This window comes from Canis aureus, chromosome 7 (genome assembly GCF_053574225.1).
Source record: "Canis aureus isolate CA01 chromosome 7, VMU_Caureus_v.1.0, whole genome shotgun sequence".
In the NCBI taxonomy this organism is placed as follows: Eukaryota; Metazoa; Chordata; class Mammalia; order Carnivora; family Canidae; genus Canis; species Canis aureus.
This window is the reverse complement of record NC_135617.1, coordinates 44243815-44269383: the sequence shown is the minus strand read 5'-3', so window position 1 is coordinate 44269383 and position 25569 is coordinate 44243815. Positions and strand designations below refer to the sequence as shown.

At 36.0% G+C, this 25569-nt stretch overlaps 1 protein-coding gene and 1 long non-coding RNA gene across 2 annotated transcripts in view; one reads left to right on the top strand and one right to left on the bottom strand.

The window, feature by feature from the left end:
• Positions 1-25569, bottom strand: part of EYS (EGF-like photoreceptor maintenance factor) — a 1514868-nt gene that overhangs the window by 1166340 nt on the left and 322959 nt on the right. The gene's annotated exons all lie outside the window — the stretch shown is intronic.
• Positions 1-25569, top strand: part of LOC144316835 (uncharacterized) — a 61674-nt gene that overhangs the window by 31360 nt on the left and 4745 nt on the right. The window contains exon 2 of the long non-coding RNA XR_013382675.1: positions 19380-19487. This is a non-coding gene — a long non-coding RNA (uncharacterized LOC144316835). The remainder of the gene's footprint in view (positions 1-19379; positions 19488-25569) is intronic.

Here is a 25569-nt window from a genome sequence, read left to right as displayed (position 1 = left end):
GAAGGAATGTGAATCAAGAAAGCAAGCATTCTGGAAGAATTCAGGAGTATGGATTGCTGGAACCAGGGGAAGTTCTGGTCATGGTACACAAATTGCAGGCAACGTCTTCCCAGGGCAAGGCATACAGGGATTCTACTCTTACTGAATTGTCAGGATACTGAGGATATTATAATCAAATATTAAAGAAGCTAATTAATCTAGGCAATGTCATTTGATCTTTCAACTGGTGAACAGAAGACAGTAGTAAATAAATAAACACTAGAGTTGTGAGTGAAGCTGGAACCCATGACAAAGACTAAAAGTAAAACTAACAAGAAATGGAAAATCACTAGAGTAACAGGCATCCCCAAACTCTGATATGACTATTACTAAGGCTGTATTCCAGAGTTTTCTTACTAAAATTACAACATTCAATAAGAGGATATTAACAATTCAGAACATCTAGGGGTGATTTCATATGAGGATCTACATCTATTTCTCAACATTCTTATTCACTTAGCTTTCTTTATATAGTATATAGTAACTTTATATAATAAAATTTATATAAAGTAATTTTACTTTCTTATATAGTAATTTTATCATTACTATCTTTGGATCCCTTTTCAATGGAAGAAACATCCATAGTCCCACCAAATTTTCCCAACCAAAAGGAATATACAAATGAATGACCACTGTATTTTAAGCTAGCCAGAAAAAGGATATATGACTTTCTGGGTGATTTTGAATAGGTTGCTTAAAATGGAGTAAGGCAAATTCCCAATTTCTTAAAGGAAGAGAATCTAATAGGATAACTTAAATATGCCCAGTAAAATTTATGGTGATGATATTGTTCCATCTAATTCTCTCCTTTGATCAAAATTATTCAATGATGTTTTTATATTCCCAGGACACAATTCAAATATCTCAACTAGGAACTCCTAGTTCTTTCCATAATGTCTTCTTCAACAGTCCTTCCATATTCACTTCACACTGCCCCACTTTATGTAACTTTGATGTAGTCTCATTGAATTATCACATTAATTCTTCTTTTGCTATACCTGCCTTGGCTCCTTCCTGCTTCTTTCCACAACTCTGAACAAGCAGATCTACCTTCTCCTTCAAGGACCAATTCAATATTTATTCCCTATAAAATAACATTTCTATACTTCTCCCCTTCTTCCTCCCTCCACATAAAAGAAGTTTCTCCCTCCTCCTGCCTCTGGATCTAACCTTTCCTATATCTTATGGAATACTTGTCTCTGTGTATCTTCCCTTGTCCTATTTTTTTTTCTTTTTTTTTCTCATATTCTCCTCCTCCATTATCACATTTCCTTCACAATTTTTATGATCCTTATATGAAATTAATCAGACATTAAAAAGAAAAAGATTAAACATTCTATATGTACCTTAGGCACAAACAACTTCCTTTGTTCTTTCTAGTTGCACTACTGCTATATACATTTGGCATAAATTTCAGTTGTTTTCTCCCCCCCTTTTTTTTTGCTTATCATAGATCACATATGGAAATAATAAAAAACACCAGGCAATACATGTGGGAATGAAAAGAGAATGACAGCAGAGATTTTTTTCAAAAGCTTAAAAAATCAGTTCTTTGTACAGACACTACAAGGACTGAATTATTTTGAGATCGGTGAACACAGCATTCATACTGAAAGAGCAATAAGACTGTGTGAGCCTACTGGAAAACAACTCATGACAGTGGAATTTAGTTCAAAGTGCTAAACTGTAAATGAGAGCTTTGTCTGAGTTATGATATCTTCCTCAAAATGTATTGTTTTATAAATTTCCACCACATATGTATGAACATAAACACATGCTTGTACATGTGCACACATACATGCATACTCACACATGCTATAGAGACTATATCTGTTTTTGTATATATATGTATATATATGCATATATATTATTCTGTAAATAATACTATTCTGTATATATACAATTTTGTTTTAATCCAGTATAATTCTGTGTGTATATATATATATATATATATACTCTTTTCTCTATGTATATAGGTATATATATTTTTTGTTTTAACACATTAACAATTTCCAGGAAATAGTGAATAGTGAAGATGCTTTTAAATGTCTCATCCTAGTGTACTCTCTTTGTATAGTAGATCTTGTATCCCACTTCAGCTGCTACCATATTTCTCCCTTTGCATTACTGCAGATCTTGAAAGCAACCACGTTCATTGTCTTTAATTACTCATTCCTATTGACTTTCTTATTAACTTCAGTTTAGCTTTTTTAGCCATTATTTCATACAAACTACTCATTTTATAGTCATTGATGCCCTTTTTATTGCCAAATCTAGTTAGGTACTTTTAGTTTCTGAACTTTGCTTACCTATGTTCAGCATTCATATTATTAGCTATTTCCTATTTCTTTCTTTTTTTAAATTTTAAATTCAGGTTAGTTAACATATAGTGTATTAGTTTCAGGGTAGAGTTCAGTGATTTATCAGTTATACAACATCCAGTGCTCATTACATCAGATGCCCTCCCCAATGCCAATCACCCAACCCCCCCCCACTTCCCCTCCAGCAACCTTCATGTTGTTCATTACAGTTAAGAGTCTCTTATGGTTTGTCTCTCTCTTTGTTTTTATCTTATTTTAATTTTCCTTCCTTCCTCTATGTTTATCAGTTTTTCTTAAATTCCACATGAGTGAAACCATGATATTTGTCTTTCTCTGACTTATTTCATTTAGCATAATACACTCTAGTTCTATCCATGTCATTTTAAATTGCAAGATTTCATTCTTTTGATAGCTGAGTAATATTCATTGTATATATATGCCACATCTTCTTTATCCATTCATCTGTAGATGAACATTTGAGCTCTTTCCATATTTTGGCTATTGTGGACATTGCTGCTATAAACATTGGAGTTCATGTGCCCCTTTGAATCACTATTTTTGTATACTTTAAATAAATACCTAGTAGAGCAATTGCTAGATTATAGGGTAGCTGTATTTTTAACTTTCTGAGGAACCTCCATACTGTGTTCCAGAGTGGCTGCACTGGTTTGCATTTCTACCAGCAGTATAAGAGGGGTCCCCCTTCTCTGCATCCTCAACAACATCTGTTGTTTTCTGTCATTAATTTTAGCCTTTCTGACAGATGTGAGGTGGCATTTCATATGATTTTGATTTGTATTTCTCTGATGATGATTTGGGTATTTTTTCATGCTTCTGTTAGCCATTTATATTTCTTTGGAGAAATGTCTGTTCCTGTCTTGCCTATTTAAATTATTTCCATGCATTGATTCATGACATTACACATCTGTGCAACATCTGTGTTAGGTGACCTAACTGGCTGCATCGGCCCAATCTCCTGCCCAATTGTTGGCTCTCCTTTCTCTTCCTATCCAATGGCAATTTGTAGATTTGTATGAGTGTTAGCACATGTCAACATTCTCAGTAGTTGGATGAATGAGTGGTTTAATCCTAAAGTGGAGAGATTTGAGCCATGGGCCAGAGCATACACTAAATCCCTAGTACCTATGGAGTGAGCTGCCAAGCATTAAAAGGGGTATGTGTATATATATGTATACATGTACATGTATATATATATATATATATATGCATGTATGTATTAATTCAATATATATAATTAATAAATGAAATCCTATAGGTTTTCATCTTTAATGTTCTGACCATATTCTTCTTTATACTGTAATAATTCACATACATGTAACTCATCAAAGATGCAATAACATCTTTGTGGATCAGAAATGTATCAGATTTGATTATAGATTCTTTATAGTGCAATACAGAGAGCTTTTCAAATAGAAAGTATTAATTAAAACCTACTAAATAAATGAAAATGGGAGAGAAGTAAAAAGACAAGTCATAGGAATGGCTAATGATCTTTCTGATGGGGTATCATAACTGCAAATCATTTGAAAGGCATTATAGAATTATATACGTTATATAATCCAGAACATGAAGCTGTTATCCCCAAAATCCTTTTCTTCTATTTACTGGTTTTTAAAAAATATATTTTATTTATGTATTTTTAGAGACAGAGAATGAGCAGGAGAGTGGGACAGAGAGAGAGAGAAAAAGAGTCTCAAGCAGACTCTGTGCTGTGTGGAACACAACATAGAGCTCAATATCACAATCCTGAGATCATGGCTTGAGCTGAAACCAAGAGTAGGTTGCTTAACTGACTGTGCCGCCCAGGCCACCCATCTTGTACTTACTCTTAAATCTCTGGAAATTAGACTAACATCTCTATGCTATTGTTTTCTAGTTTGTCCACTGGGGATAATAATATTAACCCCTTAAAAATGAGAAGAATAAAATGCTCTAACAGATAAAACGTATAGCAAAGGACCTAGTATGCAATAAGTATTCAATGGCATTTATTATGTATTAACACAACCTCCATGGAGTCATTATTCCATATACAATATTTTATGCTCATTTCTTGTCCCTTAAAATAATTTATACATGATTAAACATGTATTTTTAGGATGTAAGAAATAAACATATTAATAATATATTAATATTATTAATAAACATATTAATAAATAATAAATAAATATAATTTTTAATAATATTTCTAGATAGTCTCTTCAATAAAGGTACTGAGCTAATTAGATATTCACATGTAAAAGAATGAAACTAGATCCAAATCTTATACCTCTCACAAAAATTAACTCAAAAATAATTAGGGACTTATTTTTATTTTTTTTGTTTTTTAAAGATTTAATTTATTTATTTATGAGAGACACACAGAGAGAGGCAGAGACATAGGCAGAGGGAGAAGCAGGCTCCCTGTGAGGAGCCTGATGTAGGACTTGATCCCAAGACCCCAGAATTACAACCTGAGCTGAAAGCAGAGCTTAACCACTGAGCCATCCAGGTGTCCCAGATTTTATTTATTTATTCATGAAAGACACAGAAGGAGAGGCAGGCTCCCCAGTGGGATCCTGATGCAGGACTCAATCTCAGGACCCCATGATCATGCCCTGAGCCAATGGTAGATGCTCAACCACTGAGGCACCTAGGCGTCCCTTGTTTTTCATTTCATTGGCCATTTGATCCTTTTATACCTGACAAATAAATGTTTCTTTATAATGAAAATACTACCTCCAATTTATAGAATATTATGTGTTGTACAATACTTTCATATTCTGTGAATTGGCCTCCACTCTATTATACTGCCCCTCAACAACTTGTACCACAAGCTCCCCAACTTGGACACTCCTCTTCTATGACTGTCCTTTCTCTGTCTCCCTCATTGACTCTCTTCTGCTGCCGATGGTGAAATACACATATTGTCAAGGAAAGCCTTGTTCTTTCTAGAGAATTCATGTGTTGTATATGCTAATTCACACTTCTGACTTCAAGCCAAAAGTATTAAAATTTTAATTGTCTGTGGAATATACCTGTTTCATACGCATCTCAACCTTAAAATGCCCAAATGGGAATCCTCCTGCTTATTCCCTCCTAATAGCTAGACTTAAATACAGCTCTGTTAAATACATCGTAATTACCTAGTCACTATATCTGAAAGGTTAATATCATTAATTTCTCTCCCCTCATCTGCCCAAACTGGTCACAATATTTGGCTAATATTACTTCAGGTGCTTCTCACATTTAGCCCATCACCTCCATCTACATTACTGCTTCCTTAATCCTAGCCCTTAACATCTCTCATTCTGCTATTATGCTGGTTTCCTGAAAGTTATACCTTGATTATTTTTTTAAATTTTTTTAAATTTATTCATAGAGATGCAGAGAGAGAGAGAGAGAGAGAGAGAGGCAGAGACACAGGCAGAGAGAGAAGCAGGCTCCATGCAGGGAGCCTGACGTGGGACTCGATCCAGGGTCTCCAGGATCACGCCCTGGGCTGCAGGCGGCGCTAAACCGCTGCGCCACCGGGGCTGCCCTATACCTTGATTATTAACTCTTGTTAATCTATTCTCTTTCTACTTCTCAAGAGTGAAAGCTAACCATTCTCCTCTTTGAAAGTGTAGTTTGGTTCTCCAATGCCTTATTGGTAGAGTTAACACTGTTCACTTTGCCATACAAATCATTTCACGATTTAGTTATAGCTAACTCTGAATTCCCTGCATCTCTGCCTCACCACATTGATTATAGTTTCCCAGGCTTATTAAATTATTTCTCTACTTCACTACTTTGGACATGTATGAAAATTCCCTTCACTGAGGAACATTCTTTCTACTTCATCACCCCTTCCTCTCCCTATCATCGATTTTTTGCCCACATCGCCCTGTGTAAAAATTTCTATCCATTCTTCCAATATCCTCTCACATAGAACATTTTCAGTGACACCTTGCAAGACTTCCCTAGAGAGAAAAGTTTATCTGTCTTGTGTCCCTGTAGCTCTTCTATCTCTGTCAGTATACTGTAGATTATGGCCTACTTTATCTTCATATAATTATACTTCTCATAGTAGGCTCTACGCTTCTTGAAGGTATTCTATTATAAAGACTAAGAGACTGAGAGACACATAAATTAAAATCCTGGCTTTGACAACTCTAAGCTGCTGACTTTTGAAATTTGTATAAACTCTCTGAGTATTAGTTATCTCACATAAAAATGGGGATACTGATCCATATGTTTCCAGCTGATTGGATGATCTTTTAAAGATTTTATTTATTTATTCATGAGAGACACAGAGAGAGGCAGAGACATAGGCAGAGGAAGAAGCAGGCTCCCTCTTGGGAGTCTGATGCAGGACTCAATCCCAGGACTCTGGGATCATGATCTGAGCGAAAGGCAGGCACTCAACCACTGAGCCACCCAGGTGCCCCTGATTGGGATGATTGAAGTAGAGACTATCTAAAGTGTTTAGTGAATTCAAATCTTATCATTAGAAATAATAATATTACTATTACTTCATGATTAAGGCAAATCATGTGCTCAAAAAATTGCTTCATAAATCAATGTTTTTCACAGTGATTTTATAAAATGCTCAGGAAAACTACACCCAAATTTAAATACCAAAGCAAAAAGGTCCCTAATTAAAAAAAAAAAAAAAAAAAAAAAAAGGTCCCTAATAAGATACATTTCTTATCTGTGTTCACAAGATTGATGATTGATAGGTCTAAATTTAGAACACAAATTTTCTGATGTTTTGAATGTTTTCTATATTATGAATTTCATATTTCTACTTTATGAAGGTATAATCCTATAAAGGTTTCCTGTTTTCAAAAAACTATAGTAGCCAGGCACATATACCTGTAGCATCAACAGATAAAATAAGTATTTCTGTGTATGCAAGATAAACTTCTATAAAAGATCCAACATAAACAGATCAATTGACTTCATGAAGTTGGGCCTTCCAGAATAATCTTAGAATTTAATTATATTTTTAAAACAAAATGGGGCATATCCAAAAATTTCATATTTTTGTCATTTTTTCTAGTAGTTTACCTGCAAAATATGTTTCAGAATTGTTTCTTTAAAGACAGTATTTAGGTGATCCCTGGGTGGCTCAGCAGTTTAGCACCTGCCTTCAGCCCAGGGCATGATCCTGGAGTCATGAGATCGAGTCCCGCATCAGGCTCCCTGCATGGAGCCTAATTATCCCTCTGCCTGTGTCTCTGTCTCTGTCTGTGTGTGTGTCTCTCATGAATAAATAAATAAAATCGGGGGGGAGGAGCAAGATGGCGGAGGAGTAGGGTCTCCAAATCACCTGTCTCCACCAAACTACCTAGAAAACCTTCAAATTATCCTGAAAATCTATGAATTCGGCCTGAGATTTAAAGAGAGACCAGCTGGAATGCAACAGTGAGAAGAGTTCGCGCTTCTATCCAGGTAGGAAGACCGGGAAAAAGAAATAAAGAAACAAAAGGCCTCCAAGGGGGAGGGGCCCCGCGAGGAGCCGGGCTGAGGCCGGGGCGAGTGTCCCCAGGACAGGAGAGCCCCGTCCCGGAGGAGCAGGAGCTGCACCAACCTTCCCGGGGGAAAGGGGCTCGCAGGGAGGTGGAGCAGGACCCAGGAGGGCGGGGATGCCCTCGGGCTCCCGGGGACACTAACAGACACCTGCGCCCCGGGAGAGTGCGCCGAGCTCCCTAAGGGCTGCAGCGCGCACGGCGGGACCCGGAGCAGCTCGGGGGGCTCGGGGGCGGCTCCGCGGAGGGGGCTGCGCGGCCCGGGAGCAGCTCAGCCGGGCTCGGGCAGAGGAAGAGGCTCCGTGCAGAGGGGCCTGCGCGGTTCCAGGAGCAGCTCGGAGGGGCTCGGGCGGCGGCTCCGCGGAGGGGGTTGCGCGGCCCGGGAGCGCGAATCCACCAGCGCAGGCCCCGGAGCACAGGGCGCCGGGACACAGCCCAGGATCCCGCCTCCCCCGGGACAGGCAGAGGCCGGGAGGGCCCAGGACAGCGAGGACGCTCCTGCCCCGAGCTGAGCAGATCAGCGGCCCCGCCCCGGAGCCTCCACGCCCTGCAGACGGAGTTCCTGCCGGAGCTGAATCCAGGTTTCCAGAGCTGCCCCGCCACTAGGGCTGCTCCTCCTGCGGCCTCACGGGGTAAACAACCCCCACCGAGCCCTGCACCAGGCAGGGGCACAGCAGCTCCCCCAACTGCTAACACCTGAAAATCAGCACAACAGGCCCCTCCCCCAGAAGATCAGCTAGACTGACAACTTCCAGGAGAGGCCAAGGGACTTAAAGTACACAGAATCAGAAGATACTCCCCTGTGGTTCTTTTTTTTTTTTTTTTTTTTTTGTTTTTTTTTTGTTTGTTTGTTTTGTTTTTTTTTTTTTTTTTGCTTTGTTTTGCTTTTTGATTTGTTTCCTTCCCCCACCCCCCCTTTTTTTCTCCTTTCTTTTTCTCTTTTTCTTCTTTTTTTTTCTTTCGTTTTTTTTCTCTTCCCTTTTTTTTCTCTTTCTCTTTTCTTTCCTTCTTTCTCTCCTCTCTTTTTCTCTTTTTCCCAATACAACTTGCTTTTGGCCACTCTGCACTGAGCAAAATGACTAGAAGGAAAACCTCACCTCAAAAGAAAGAATCAGAAACAGTCCTCTCTCCCACAGAGTTACAAAATCTGGATTACAATTCAATGTCAGAAAGCCAATTCAGAAGCACTATTATACAGCTACTGGTGGCTCTAGAAAAAAGTATAAAGGACTCAAGAGACTTCATGACGGCAGAATTTAGAGCTAATCAGGCAGAAATTAAAAATCAATTGAATGAGATGCAATCCAAACTAGAAGTCCTAACGACGAGGGTTAACGAGGTGGAAGAACGAGTGAGTGACCTAGAAGACAAGTTGATAGCAAAGAGGGAAACTGAGGAAAAAAGAGACAAACAATTAAAAGACCATGAAGATAGATTAAGGGAAATAAACGACAGCCTGAGGAAGAAAAACCTACGTTTAATTGGGGTTCCCGAGGGCGCCGAAAGGGACAGAGGGCCAGAATATGTATTTGAACAAATTCTAGCTGAAAACTTTCCTAATCTGGGAAGGGAAACAGGCATTCAGATCCAGGAAATAGAGAGATCCCCCCCTAAAATCAATAAAAACCGTTCAACCTCGACATTTAATAGTTAAGCTTGCAAATTCCAAAGATAAAGAGAAGATCCTTAAAGCAGCAAGAGACAAGAAATCCCTGACTTTTATGGGGAGGAGTATTAGGGTAACAGCAGACCTCTCCACAGAGACCTGGCAGGCCAGAAAGGGCTGGCAGGATATATTCAGGGTCCTAAATGAGAAGAACATGCAACCAAGAATACTTTATCCAGCAAGGCTCTCATTCAAAATGGAAGGAGAGATAAAGAGCTTCCAAGACAGGCAGGAACTGAAAGAATATGTGACCTCCAAACCAGCTCTGCAAGAAATTTTAAGGGGGACTCTTAAAATTCCCCTTTAAGAAGAAATTCCGTGGAACAGTCCACAAAAACAAAGACTGAATAGATATCATGATGACACTAAACTCATATCTCTCAATAGTAACTCTGAATGTGAACGGGCTTAATGACCCCATCAAAAGGCGCAGGGTTTCAGACTGGATAAAAAAGCAGGACCCATCTATTTGCTGTCTACAAGAGACTCATTTTAGACAGGACACCTACAGCCTGAAAATAAAAGGTTGGAGAACCATTTACCATTCGAATGGTCGTCAAAAGAAAGCAGGGGTAGCCATCCTTATATCAGATAAACTAAAATTTACCCCAAAGACTGTAGTGAGAGATGAAGAGGGACACTATATCATACTTAAAGGATCTATTCAACAAGAGGACTTAACAATCCTCAATATATATGCTCCGAATGTGGGAGCTGCCAAATATATAAATCAATTATTAACCAAAGTGAAGAAATACTTAGATAATAATACACTTATACTTGGTGACTTCAATCTAGCTCTTTCTATACTCGATAGGTCTTCTAAGCACAACATCTCCAAAGAAACGAGAGCTTTAAATGATACACTGGACCAGATGGATTTCACAGATATCTACAGAACTTTACATCCAAACTCAACTGAATACACATTCTTCTCAAGCGCACATGGAACTTTCTTCAGAATAGACCACATATTGGGACACAAATCGGGTCTGAACCGATACCAAAAGATTGGGTTTGTCCCCTGCATATTCTCGGACCATAATGCCTTGAAATTAGAACTAAATCACAACAAGAAGTTTGGAAGGACCTCAAACAGGTGGAGGTTAAGGACCATCCTGCTAAAAGGTGAAAGGGTCAACCAGGAAATTAAGGAAGAATTAAAAAGATTCATGGAAACTAATGAGAATGAAGATACAACCGTTCAAAATCTTTGGGATGCAGCAAAAGCAGTCCTAAGGGGGAAATACATCGCAATACAAGCATCCATTCAAAAACTGGAAAGAACTCAAATACAAAAGCTAACCTTACACATAAAGGAGCTAGAGAAAAAACAGCAAATAGATCCTACACCCAAGAGAAGAAGGGAGTTAATAAAGATTCGAGCAGAACTCAACGAAATCGAGACCAGAAGAACTGTGGAACAGATCAACAGAACCAGGAGTTGGTTCTTTGAAAGAATTAATAAGATAGATAAACCATTAGCCAGCCTTATTAAAAAGAAGAGAGAGGAGACTCAAATTAATAAAATCATGAATGAGAAAGGAGAGATCACTACCAACACCAAGGAAATACAAACGATTTTAAAAACATATTATGAACAGCTATACGCCAATAAATTCGGCAATCTAGAAGAAATGGACGCATTCCTGGAAAGCCACAAACTACCAAAACTGGAACAGGAAGAAATAGAAAACCTGAACAGGCCAATAACCAGGGAGGAAATTGAAGCAGTCATCAAAAACCTCCCAAGACACAAGAGTCCAGGGCCAGATGGCTTCCCAGGGGAATTTTATCAAACGTTTAAAGAAGAAATCATACCTATTCTCCTAAAGCTGTTTGGAAAGATAGAAAGAGATGGAGTACTTCCAAATTCGTTCTATGAGGCCAGCATCACCTTAATTCCAAAACCAGACAAAGACCCCACCAAAAAGGAGAATTACAGACCAATATCCCTGATGAACATGGATGCAAAAATTCTCAACAAGATACTGGCCAATAGGATCCAACAGTACATTAAGAAAATTATTCACCATGACCAAGTAGGATTTATCCCCGGGACACAAGGCTGGTTCAACACCCGTAAAACAATCAATGTGATTCATCATATCAGCAAGAGAAAAACCGAGAACCATATGATCCTCTCATTGGATGCAGAGAAAGCATTTGACAAAATACAGCATCCATTCCTGATCAAAACTCTTCAGAGTGTAGGGATAGAGGGAACATTCCTCGACATCTTAAAAGCCATCTATGAAAAGCCCACAGCAAATATCATTCTCAATGGGGAAGCACTGGGAGCCTTTCCCCTAAGATCAGGAACAAGACAGGGATGTCCACTCTCACCACTGCTGTTCAACATAGTACTGGAAGTCCTAGCCTCAGCAATCAGACAACAAAAAGACATTAAAGGCATTCAAATTGGCAAAGAAGAAGTCAAACTCTCCCTCTTCGCCGACATGACATGATACTCTACATAGAAAACCCAAAAGTCTCCACCCCAAGATTGCTAGAACTCATACAGCATTTCGGTAGCGTGGCAGGATACAAAATCAATGCCCAGAAGTCAGTGGCATTTCTATACACTAACAATGAGACTGAAGAAAGAGAAATTAAGGAGTCAATCCCATTTACAATTGCACCCAAAAGCATAAGATACCTAGGAATAAACCTCACCAAAGATGTAAAGGATCTATACCCTCAGAACTATAGAACACTTCTGAAAGAAATTGAGGAAGACACAAAGAGATGGAAAAATATTCCATGCTCATGGATTGGCAGAATTAATATTGTGAAAATGTCAATGTTACCCAGGGCAATATACACGTTTAATGCAATCCCTATCAAAATACCATGGACTTTCTTCAGAGAGTTAGAACAAATTATTTTAAGATTTGTGTGGAATCAGAAAAGACCCCGAATAGCCAGGGGAATTTTAAAAAAGAAAACCATATCTGGGGGCATCACAATGCCAGATTTCAGGTTGTACTACAAAGCTGTGGTCATCAAGACAGTGTGGTACTGGCACAAAAACAGACACATAGATCAGTGGAACAGAATAGAGAATCCAGAAGTGGACCCTGAACTTTATGGGCAACTAATATTCGATAAAGGAGGAAAGACTATCCATTGGAAGAAAGACAGTCTCTTCAATAAATGGTGCTGGGAAAATTGGACATCTACATGCAGAAGAATGAAACTAGACCACTCTCTTTCACCATACACAAAGATAAACTCAAAATGGATGAAAGATCTAAATGTGAGACAAGATTCCATCAAAATCCTAGAGAAGAACACAGGCAACACCCTTTTTGAACTTGGCCATAGTAACTTCTTGCAAGATACATCCACGAAGGCAAAAGAAACAAAAGCAAAAATGAACTATTGGGACTTCATCAAGATAAGAAGCTTTTGCACAGCAAAGGATACAGTCAACAAAACTCAAAGACAACCTACAGAATGGGAGAAGATATTTGCAAATGACATATCAGATAAAGGGCTAGTTTCCAAGATCTATAAAGAACTTATTAAACTCAACACCAAAGAAACAAACAATCCAATCATGAAATGGGCAAAAGACATGAACAGAAATCTCACAGAGGAAGACATAGACATGGCCAACATGCATATGAGAAAATGCTCTGCATCACTTGCCATCAGGGAAATACAAATCAAAACTACAATGAGATACCACCTCACACCAGTGAGAATGGGGAAAATTAACAAGGCAGGAAACAACAAATGTTGGAGAGGATGCGGAGAAAAGGGAACCCTCTTACACTGTTGGTGGGAATGTGAACTGGTGCAGCCACTCTGGAAAACTGTGTGGAGGTTCCTCAAACAGTTAAAAATAGACCTGCCCTACGACCCAGCAATTGCACTGTTGGGGATTTACCCCAAAGATACAAATGCAATGAAACGCCGGGACACCTGCACCCCGATGTTTATAGCAGCAATGGCCACGATAGCCAAACTGTGGAAGGAGCCTCGGTGTCCAACAAAAGATGAATGGATAAAGAAGATGTGGTTTATGTATACAATGGAATATTACTCAGCTATTAGAAATGACAAATACCCACCATTTGCTTCAACGTGGATGGAACTGGAGGGTATTATGCTGAGTGAAGTAAGTCAGTCGGAGAAGGACAAACATTATATGTTCTCATTCATTTGGGGAATATAAATAATAGTGAAAGGGAATATAAGTGAAGGGAGAAGAAATGTGTGGGAAATAGCAGAAAGGGAGACAGAACGTAAAGACTGCTAACTCTGGGAAACGAACTAGGGGTGGTAGAAGGGGAGGAGGGCGGGGGGTGGGAGTGAATGGGTGACGGGCACTGGGTGTTATTCTGTATGTTAGTAAATTGAACACCAATAAAAAATAAATTAAAAAAAAAAAAACAGAAACCACTTTGAATGCTACTATAATGGAGGATACATGTCATTATAAATTTATCCAAACCCACAGAGAGTAAGACACCAAAAGTGAACTCTTATGTAAAAGGTGAAAACGTTATGTTGGTGTAGCTCTGCCAGGTGTAACCTCTGGTGAAGAATGTTGATAGAAATGAGGTTTTATGCATCTGTGGAGGCAAGAGTTTGCCAAAGGTTGCCACTCTATGAATCCTATTTCTAATTTGCTCAGTGGGGTTTTTTTTTAATCATAAATGAATGTTAAATTTTATCAAATGCCTTCCTTTATCTATCTAGATTACCATATGTTTTACTCTGTTAATATAAATTACATTGATTTTAATTCTTGGAATAAACTCAACTTGGCCATGATATATCATCCTATTATATTACTGGATTAAATATGCTAATAACATTGTCTAGAAAAAAAATAAATAAAATCGTAAAAAAAGAGACAGTATTTATTAAATAAGGGCATATGTATGAAGTAATTGATTCTAAATTCCCTAGTTATGCTCAGATAGTCAAAAAAGCTAACATTTACAAGCTGTGATCCTTTTAGTTTTATCTAATTTATGTATTTCCTATTCACCATGCACAAAACCTGGCAGTAATTTATTTATTCATTGATTCATTCATTCATTCATTCATCAAATATTTGTTTAATACCCACTCTTAACTTCAGTCAAGCAAACACTTATTCAGCTAGAACTATGCCAGATGCTTGAGAATAAGCATATGAACAAGACAAACATGGCCCTTATTTTTTCAAGATTTTAAATGCATTGGAAAACCTAAGGTACTTTAGTTGTATTTTACTAAGAATTTTGCAAAATGCTTCTAATTTAGTGCAAATTTCTTTTTTTTTTTCTCGGTATTTATTTATTTATTTTTTAGTTTTTATTTAAATTCTAGTTAGTTAACATATAGTGTACTATTGATTTCAGGAGTAAAATATAGTGATTTATCACTTACATATAACACCCAGTGCTCATCACAAGTGCAGTATATTTACTTTTAATAATTAAAGAAGCGGATGCTGTTATTTCAAATAAGTCATTTTTTTTTTCAAATAACATTTTCCCTATAAGATGTCATATTGTCTCAATGTGATATAAACACAAACACAAGATTTTGTTTTTGCTTTTAATCCACTTCGAAATAGGATTCTCACCAATCCCAGCCAGTATTATGTCACATCTCAAAATGTCCTACATTTTGGCTCTTCAGGCACCATTTCTTTGTAAAATGCAAATAAAAGGAGATGAAAAAAGATTCTAAAGAAGAAGCACAATATGAGAATGTTTTCCTTTTCCAATGTACTAGCAAGGAATACATAACTGGATAGAATTGCTTCTGTTTAGAGGAATAAAAGGAATATATTGAAGTCAGTAAATGCATTTTCTTTGAGTAAAAGGGTTATCACACAGACATTTGTAACTTTAGAGATGTCACTGCTTTAGCCTCAGGGTTTTAGAAGGAATTTCTGTGCTTCAAGATGAAGCTGGCTGAGGTTCTATTTCCCCTAATATGAGAAAGGATGACTTATAAATGAAGATTTAAAGTACTGGAGTCAGCTTTGAACTAGTCAAGCTTGAAACTAAACTCCCATCTCACCTAGTAAAGCTCTAACTGCCAGAATGTTTTCTGGTTGTGGAGGATAAATGACAGTATGTATCAGCCAGAAGGAATACTATATATGGAAGTTAAAAGTAAGTTGCATCAAGTCATAAAATAAACATAACACCTTAGAAGTCATGTGCATTTTACTGTTCAAAACAGCCTTACATAATGTAGTAATTAGACTAAACAGTGTTTACATTACTGAAAAACAGTTTTCATTTTCATTTGATCAAAATTTATTTTATCCCTTAAACTGAAGAATAGTGAAATATTACTTATACCTCCCCTGTCCAGTTCTATCTTCTGACTTTTTAAGTGAAGGAAGAGCTGAAGACAAAAATACCACATAAAAAAAGAAACTAAAATTGAAATCTGAAAATCCAAATTACAATGAAGGTTAATATGTCAACTTATTCATATATTATATTAATAGCAGAAGCTATATTTATCAAACACCATCAGCTAAATCAATTAAAATGTCAATTTTAATCTAAATGTTGTATAGGCCTTAGGAAATCAGAATTGTTTAGTTTAAATAAAACATCACTTAAATACATATTTGCTTAGAGTTAGATGTGAGACAAAAATGTGCATTCAACACATCCAAACATCTTTAAGTAACCTATAATTATGAACTGTGTATGAATTAAGTTTCAGTGAATTATGCATATACAATAAATATACTGATTGAATGTCTATAAATATAATAAAGAGTATGGTTTTCTCAAAAGATCTGTTCTAGGGCAGCCTCTGTGACTCAGCAGTTTAGCGCCGCCTTCAGTCCAGGGCGTGATCCTGGAGACTGGGGATCGAGTCCCACATTGGGCTCCCTGCATGGAGTCTGCTCTCTCTCTGCCTCTTTCTCTCTCTCTCTCTCTCTGTGTCTTTCATGAATAAATAAATAAAATCTTTTTAAAAAATTAAAAAAAAAGATCTGTTCTAGTGGTAATGAATATTTTAATTTGCATTTCTGGGTAAAGTAGAAATTGCCATTAAGATCATATAATAAGGTTCATTTTGTACTTTGATAAATAGCAAGGGTTAAAAAAACTATATAACATCTGGAAAATATTTGCATAACCATTTCAAATAAGAGACAAATAATTACAAAAAAGAAAAAGGTAGCAAGCTAAAGTTCAGACTATAAGAAAGACTGCAAGGGAGTATAAAATATCTAAAAGGTAGAAGTAATGATACTGTCAAGGCATTGATCAATAAGAGTTTTGGCTTAAGATGATGCATTCAGGTGACATAACTAAGAGGAAATTGATAGGGTCATGGGAAATAAATAAAATGTGAAAAAAATGTGAGTTTATAAGGATTTTCAAGTACAGTTAAATACATTGGATAGACATGGAATATAACAGACCTATTAAATGGATTGAATGAACAGATAATCTATTCTAAGGAAATGGGTCTTTACTACAGAAGACAGGATATTGTTGCATACCAAAATAGCTCTAAGCTGAAATCTATGTGACAGTTAGAGAATTCCCAATGAATTATTTTACAGAGATTTTTTAAAAAGGAGAATTTATAAGTTTTAGGAACAAAACTGAAACAAAGTGAAAATTATTTCATTACAAAGGGGAAAGACAGGCAAAGCAAAATAACAGTTACTAAAACATGTGGTTACCTAATTATCTTTTGGAACTACCATTTACTTAAAAAAGTTTAGTAATTCTTAATATCTCATCTCCTCTTCCATATAGAGCAGATACTTTAGATTTAATTGAATCTAAGCAGGGATTATTTACAGTGAATCAGACATGAGGGCACCAAAGGAAAAGGCAATCCTATCATCTCAACTGGGAGCAATTTAAAATAGCCAGATACAACTCAAATAATATTATAATGCTTCTGAAAACAGAGATTAAAATCAGATTGAATAAAATTAAAGATTTTATGAAGCTATGAGTCAGTTTTGTGTCCCCATTGCCTTTTTCTTTAATAAATGAATCGAAGAACTATGATGCAGCATTTTCTTGTCTAAGAAACGACCCCTAAATTCTGACAATTACTTTAGAAGTTATCTTAATGAAGAAGAAAAGTAAATCATTTCATGGGCCTTTAGGATAAATGCAGAATTAAAATGACATACTCAAAAGATGAAAAAAGAAGTTATGGAATCAGTGCTACATACTGCTGTATTTGAGTTTTGCATCAAACAGTATGATTTAAATGACTGCATAGAGGACAGCCCAGGTGGCTCAGGGGTTTAGCACAGTCTCCAGCCCAGGGCCTGATCCTGGAGACCCCAGATGGAGTCCCGCGTTGGGCTCCCTGCATGAAGCCTGCTTCTCCCTCTGCCTGTGTCTTTGCCTCTCTCTTTGTGTCTCTCGTGAATAAATAAAATCTTAAAAAAAATGACTGCATAGTTATATCAAATACAAAGAGGTTTGCAAAAACCTCAAAGGTGACAAAAAGGTGAACAAAATTATGTTGCTGTCAAAGAGAGTCTTAAAAAGTACCCTAGAGTTCCATACTGGAAAGCCTTTTTGTTGTTTTATTTTCGAAATGTGAGGGAACTAGTTGAATGACTTGCCAGAGTAACACAGTTGTTCAAAAAAAGAGCTAGAAATTCATTACTGACCTTGTTTGTTCCACCAAATTAAAAATGCCTCTAAAAGATTCCTGGGGGTGGGGGGTGAGGGGTGAGGGAGCAAGGGGAATTAAAAAGAGCCTTAGGGCATATTATAGGAATCTTAAAATATTTGAAGGTTGACTTGAGGAAGAGGTGTTAATTGATCGTTTTTAATCATTTAAGTCATGTAATTAGAGAGGTGGAATCAGAAAATGAAATTAGGAGGACACATATTCATTCCAAATATAAGTGAATTTTCAAAATGACTACTCAAAGATGAAATGAGCTACCTTTGGGAAGTACTGAATTATTCATCACTGTGGAAATGTTCATATTTAAAGGGGATAAAACTTTAGTCTGAAGTAGTGGAGTTGGGATTCAAGAATCATTGGATGGTTAGACTAAATGAAACTTTATTTCTTACAAGTCTCTCATTAAAATTGCACACTCAAATGACAGATTTTTAGGAAGTGGCAAACATCGATTGGCTCTTCACTTAATTGCTAAATTCTCTAAGATTTGGGAAACTGTTAAAATAAGTCTTTGTATTAAGATTAAAGGATGAAGTAACATAATGTTTTATAACACTTTTATTGGAATCCCTGGGTGGCTCAGCGGTTTAGCACCTGCCTTTGGCCCAGGGCGCAATCCTGGAGTCCCAGGATCAAGTCACCTGTCGGGTTTCTGACATGGAGCCTGCTTCTCCCTCCTCCTGTGTCTCTGCATCTGTCTCTCTCTCTCTCTCTCTCTCTCTCTTTCTATCATGGATAAATAAATCTTTAAAAAAAAACATTTTTATTTCCTTTAATTGAGTTAAGGAGCTATTACAAATTACAAACCACTGTATATCTGATACTATTATATGTACTCAGGAAGCGAGTACTAAATGAACAGAGGACAACAAACCTAGCTTCTAGGAAAAAAAAAAAAAAAAAAGACTGAGGAACAACAGAGTAGTCCTTCCAAACTATTCAATTCTTCCACATCCTGAATTTTTCAACCATTTATTTGATTTTCATTTTATTTATTACACTTAAAAATCTCAAGTTCTACAGAGAGCTCAGTTTACATATAGTATTATGAAAGATAGGAAAAACTAAATCTTAAATAGTAAATTACCTTAGATAGCAAATAGTACATATTCATGATGTTCTTTTTTTTTTTTTTTTTTTAATATTCATGATGTTCTGTTTGACCTTCTGATTCTTACTGACTTCCAGGTTTCTGAATTGATTCATCTCTAAAGTACACTGTCCTGCACCAAACTGCAGATCACACTGTCTGCCTTCTCCTTTGGAGTCACAGTTCATCTCGACCTTGCTATTTGTGTAAGTATCAGATTGGGTAATGACCTCATCTGTTACTATATTAGAATCCCTAGTTATCCACTTGGCATTTATGGTCAGCTTTCCATTTACAACCTGGTGCTGACATATTCCCTAGACAATACTCTGCTGCTCATTAGCATGAGCGTCCTCTCTCTAAAATCATGGTATAACATAAATCCTCTAGGCCTCTCAGAAACATTGTGTTGTGAAATTCTTATGAACTTGCAGCAATTTACTAGAGAAGTAATTGTTTTATCTAAAATTATATTTCAAATCATTATTTGAATACATGCTTTTTTCTCATTAAAATAACGTTTTCTTTCAAAAGAGAAAAGTCAATTATATTTTATTGTGTTTACAAGAGTGAATGACAATGTGATGCATTAACAAAACTATCTTTAAACATTGCAGTACTATTTGAATTATGTGAATAGCTCTGGAAGATTTTTGAAGATATTCGATTTATTTTCTGTATCTTTAATGACTTTGAGAAAATATATGTAGCTTGCATTTGAACAATTTAAAAGCAAAGTGACTTTTATTAATATTAATTTGTATCTCCTGAAGCATATTATTCATTTTCAACATAGCATTATGCACTATCATCATGTTTATTCAATGGTGATTTAAAAAAAATGACAACTCATATTCTAAAATCAATTAGCAATTTAAATGTAGTGAAAGATTAGTCAAAACAATATATTACTTTTTACTTTTTTCTAAACCAAAGAAGCTTAAGGACATCATTGTCTTTTCTACTTTTTAATGTAGCTATTAACAATACCCAAGAATTTATATGCATATTTTATTTCCTTTAATTAAATTCACATCAAGGTACTAATTTATATTTATAAAATATAGATAAATACACACAAATAAATATATAAAGTTTTTGAAACCTTATAACTAAACTTTTAAGGAAAGTTTAACAAGAACAAATTTCATCTCGTTTGATTAATTCCGTATAGATGAATGGAAAATTAAGTTAGTATGCTGAAGCTAAAAAATCATGAAAATGTATATAACTGCTAAAAATTATAATATGCATTAAAAAGTATGATTTCTGGCAAATTATGACAGCTTTTAAAAAATCTGTTTTCCTTTAGGAAAATGTTGATAATTAAAGTCCATTGCCAGATTTTTTAGAAGAAAGTTATATCTTGGGCAGCCCAGGTGGCTCAGGGGTTTAGCGCCACCTTCAGTCCAGGGTGTGATCCTGGAGTCCCGGGATCGAGTCCCACTTGAGCTCCCTGCATGGACCCTGCTTCTCCCTCTGCCTGTGTCCCTGCCTCTCTGTGTGTGTGTGTCTCTCATGAATAAATAAATGAAATCTTAAAAAAAAGAAGTTATATCTTGATATAACTTACTTCTAAAAAAGTGCAACTAATTACAAATCTAAGTTGTTTTATTAGAACGTAATTTTAACAGGACCTAATTTATAAATTATATTCCTTTAAATATGTGCTATTGTAGATGTGACAGATATTTAAAAATACATCATTTAAACATTGGATACTCAGATGATTAGGTACCATTTTGTTCCTGACAATGATGTTCTGTTGTTTTAACATAAGCTGCAGTTCTCAAAGTGTGGCTTTGAGACCAGCAGCACCACAGTCACCTGGAAACTTGTTAGGGAAGCAAAATTTTTGACTCCAAACCTACTGAATCAGTAACTCTTGAGGTGAGGTCAAGCAATGGGTGTTTTAACAAGTCCACTGAGTAATTACGATGCATGCTAAAGATGGACTATCTGGATGTTCTCAACTGTGGTGAATATAAGAATTATCAGTGAGTAAATAGATACGTAAGTATCTTTCTATAACAATTAAAATAAAGTGTCTGGGGCAGCCCTGGTGGCGCAGCGGTTTGGCGCCGCCTTCAGCCCAGGGTGTGATCCCGGCCACCCGGGATCGAGTCCCGGGTCAGGCTCCCTCCATGGAGCCTGCTTCTCCCTAGACCTGTATCTCTGACTCTCTGCCTCCCTCCCTCTCTCGCTCATGAATCAATAAATAAAATATTTTTAAAAAATAAATAAAAAAAATAAAGTATCTGGTGAGAAGACCAGTATTTGTTAAAGCACCCCAATTTTTATGTATAGTCAGGGTTGAGAACTATTTATCATCTAACATTCAAGAAAACTTACTTCATTCCCTTTTCATTTCTGTGGAATTGAAGGCATGCCTGTTCTTTCATTGACCTTTTGATTGAAAAAAAAAAAATTCTGCCTCATCAACAAACTTAAATCTAATGCCAATCTTTCCCATTTTTCCTATCCTCCTGATGGGAAACATACCATTGACTTATTTTTGTATTATAATTACTATGCCAATTTAAGTAAGCTATTACCTGTACACAGATAACATCTTATTAGTAATTCTTAGCAAATATAACAGAGACCTGCAAGAATCATTGGTCCTCTAGACCATTTATCTTATCACATAGTATCAGTTTCCTAATAAATACCTGGGTGGAGTTAATCACAGTGGAGATTCATCATAAGTACTCTGAACGTGCTGCTCATTTAAGAATTTAGCTAGTTCCTACTATACTACCATGTTATGGCATTAATCTTTACCTCCACAAATTAAACTAGTAATTTAATATGAGACTATAGAAGCTTAACACTGACACAGAAATACAGGCAAGTAGTAATCCTTAAGAACAGTACTATTTAATACTATTTAACTAATCTATGTAACTAAGTAACTAATACTATTTAACAAACTCTCAGTCACACCAGTGATTTGATAAATATTTTAAAAGTCTGAGTATCCTGGGACGCCCGGGTGGCTCAGCAGTTTAGCACCACCTTTGGCCCAGGGCCTGACCCTGGAGACCTGGATAGAGTCCGGACTCTGGCTCCCTGCATGGCACCTGTTTCTCCCTTCTGCCTGTGTCTCTGCCTCTCTTTTTGTGTCTCTCATGAATAAATAAATAAAACCTTTAAAAAAAAAAAAAAAAGTCTAGGTATCCAGACATTTTAAGTAGCAGGTCTCTTTTAGATGTTAGTCATTACTCTAAGCTCAGTATTTCTAAAACAATATCTAAGAATTAAGGGATGCATTTGTAGTCTACAAAATTATGAATAAAATGATTTATGTAAGAAGTAGATAATCTTCAAATAATTTTTAGTTTACAATATTTAATCCTGAGTTAATAATTGATAACACTGTAATCATCCCATTTTTCTAAAGCAGAAATAGCAAATGACTTTTTAAAAATTTGCACAAAATAAGCTTATGCTTGATTAGAATAATTATTTTGCAAAATGTCTTCAATGTGTCCTCCAAATTTTAGAATCTACAACATTTCTTCCTCCTTTCTTTCCTATATTCAAGTCAACACTAATTATTGGTACTTTTTCATGAAATATCTTTCAGGTATCTTTTATTGTAAGCCTCATAGCATTATACTCACAATTTAATTCAGTGCTAACACTTTTTTTTTTTTTTTGCCTCCAGTTTTTCTCACCCATCCTAAATGCAGATGTTGAATGATTTTCAAAAAGTAATTCTTGAGGCACCAATGTGGCTCAGTCAGTTAAACGTCTGACTCTTGATTTCAGCTCAGGTCATGATCTCAAGATTGTGAGATTGAGCACCACATGGGGCTTTGTGCTGGGTATGGACCTGCTTATGATTCTCTCTCTCCCTCTCCCTCCTCATCCTCGCTCCAGCTCTGTCTCTAGCTCCCTAATTAAAACAAAAAACAAAAACAAAAAAACAAAGTAATAATTCTTCCCATCATGAAATTAACCAAATAAAAGACCAGCTATGTTAAATTAATATCTTCAGGTTTGCATGCAAATTTCTTTAATGCTCAGTATCAGTTCATTTCTCACTAACTCACTTCATATTCTTTTACTTTATTCCTCTTCTACAATGTATGTCACAACCTCACCTTGTCTAACATTATGCTATATTCATAGTGATATAAGAATGAGTTAGGGGCAGATGGGGCTAGGCAGGAAAAGATAAGGGAAAGGTCCCAATGTCAGGCTCCTACCCATCCCAAGGAAACAAAGACAATAAAAACAGAAAAATAAATCTGACTCCCTAACTCCAAATCGTTAGGGAGTATTCCTCTTTAATGGCTATTAGACTCACAGAAACCCCAGATGGAAAGAAATACTATGGAGGAGATATTAACCAGAGAGATGGGAACACCTTGTTTGTGCTCATGATATTTACAAAAAAAAATCTTGTTTGGTACAAGTCCACCATGTTTGTTCTAACTATAGACATGAAACGTATAAATCCACCCTGATAGTGATAAGAAATTTTCCAAAAAGTAAAAAGAAAGAATGTTTAAATACTGAATGAAAATCATGAAATATTCTTTAAAAAGCATAAGAAGAAAGAAAGAAAGAAAGAAAGAAAGAAAGAAAGAAAGAAAGAAAAGAAGAAAGAAAGAAAGAGAGAGAGAAAGAAAGAAAGAAAAAGAAAGAAAGAAAGAAAGAAAGAAAGAAAGAAAGAAAGAAAGAAAGAAAGGAAGAAAGAGAAAGAAGAAAGAAAAATTTTCCAAGTTCCCTGGTCTCTTTCCTATAAAAGACAGACCATAAAAGCCCTCAGGGCAACTCTGTCAGGACCCCTCTCAATTTTGAGAGCTTTCTCTGCTTAATAAATTTCTATTGCTTTGCTCACTCTATTGTCTGTGAGATTCATTCTTTGACTCCCTGAGACAAGAACCAAGCTCTCCCATGTCAATAGGTCTGGATTGGCTGAAAATCTTATGAAAAACTTGAGTTTATTTATCAGCATGAAATCACAAATCATGTAGCCTATAACGGTCATTTTTATTTTCTTTTAAAGAATTTCAAAGTAATACATTTTTCTCTTTACAAATATGTAAAGACAAATATTATTTCTTCTGTAAAGACAAATATTATTCAGCTCAGAATGATAGCTTTTATAAAATAGATATTAATTTTGTGGGAGATTTAAATTTTCTAAAAATAAGATGAAGGACATAAATCACAACGACATGTCTACGGGCATGCAAAATTCAATATACACACTACACTTTGGTTACAGCATCTACACATCACACCTAGCTATGTTTCTTTATAATGATTATTTTGAAAAAACATATTTGAAGAATTACCTAGAAAATGTGTGTGCATGGATAGATTTGCATGTGTTTTATGGAAGACAATAATTGTTAAACATTTAAGGATCAGACACTTTTAAAACCGGTTTATCTGCCAGAAGTCAGCTTTGCCTCTACTGAAACATAGTTTGTTCATTTTCTCTATTGTTCACATTCTAATAATACTCTATTTCAGTTATTTAGGAGAATTTAAAAATTATTTTTGAGTAGCAATTATTTTAAATGGAATTTCCAGTATACAAAAGAGTATAATTATAGTGATATGGTTATGAATTATATGGAGTACACTCATACATTATTTTTGCTTTATGAAAATCTACTTATGCTTTTTTTAAGAATATTTCATGATTTTCATTCAGTATTTAAACATTCTTTGGCAAAACATAAATAAATAAAGGGAGAGAGAGAGAGAGAGGAAGGGAAGCAAACCATAAGAGATTCTCAACTATTGAGAACGAACTGAGGATTGATGGAGGGAGGTGAGCAGGAGAAGGGGTAAATGGGTGATGTGGATTAATGAAAGCACTTGTGATAAGCACTGGGTGTCGTTGTTGTTTTTAAGATTTATTTATTTATTTATTTATTTATTTATTTATTTATTTATGATAGACATAGAGAGAGAGAGAAAGAGAGGCAGAGATACAGGAGGAAGGAGAAGCACGCTCCATGCTGGGAGCCCAATGCGGGACTCAATCCCGGGACTCCAGGATCACTCCCTGGGCCAAAGGCAGGCACTAAACCACTGAGCCACCCAGGGATCCCCGGCACTGGGTGTTATATGCAAGTGATGAATCACTAAATTCTACTCCTGAAACCAATAGTATACTGTATTTTAACTAAATAGAATTTATTTTTTATTTTATTTTATTTTATTTATTTTTTTTTTAACTAAATAGAATTTAAATAAAAATTTGGAAGAAACAGAAAACCTGACATAATATGACGTAGTCACACATCATAATCATTTTTC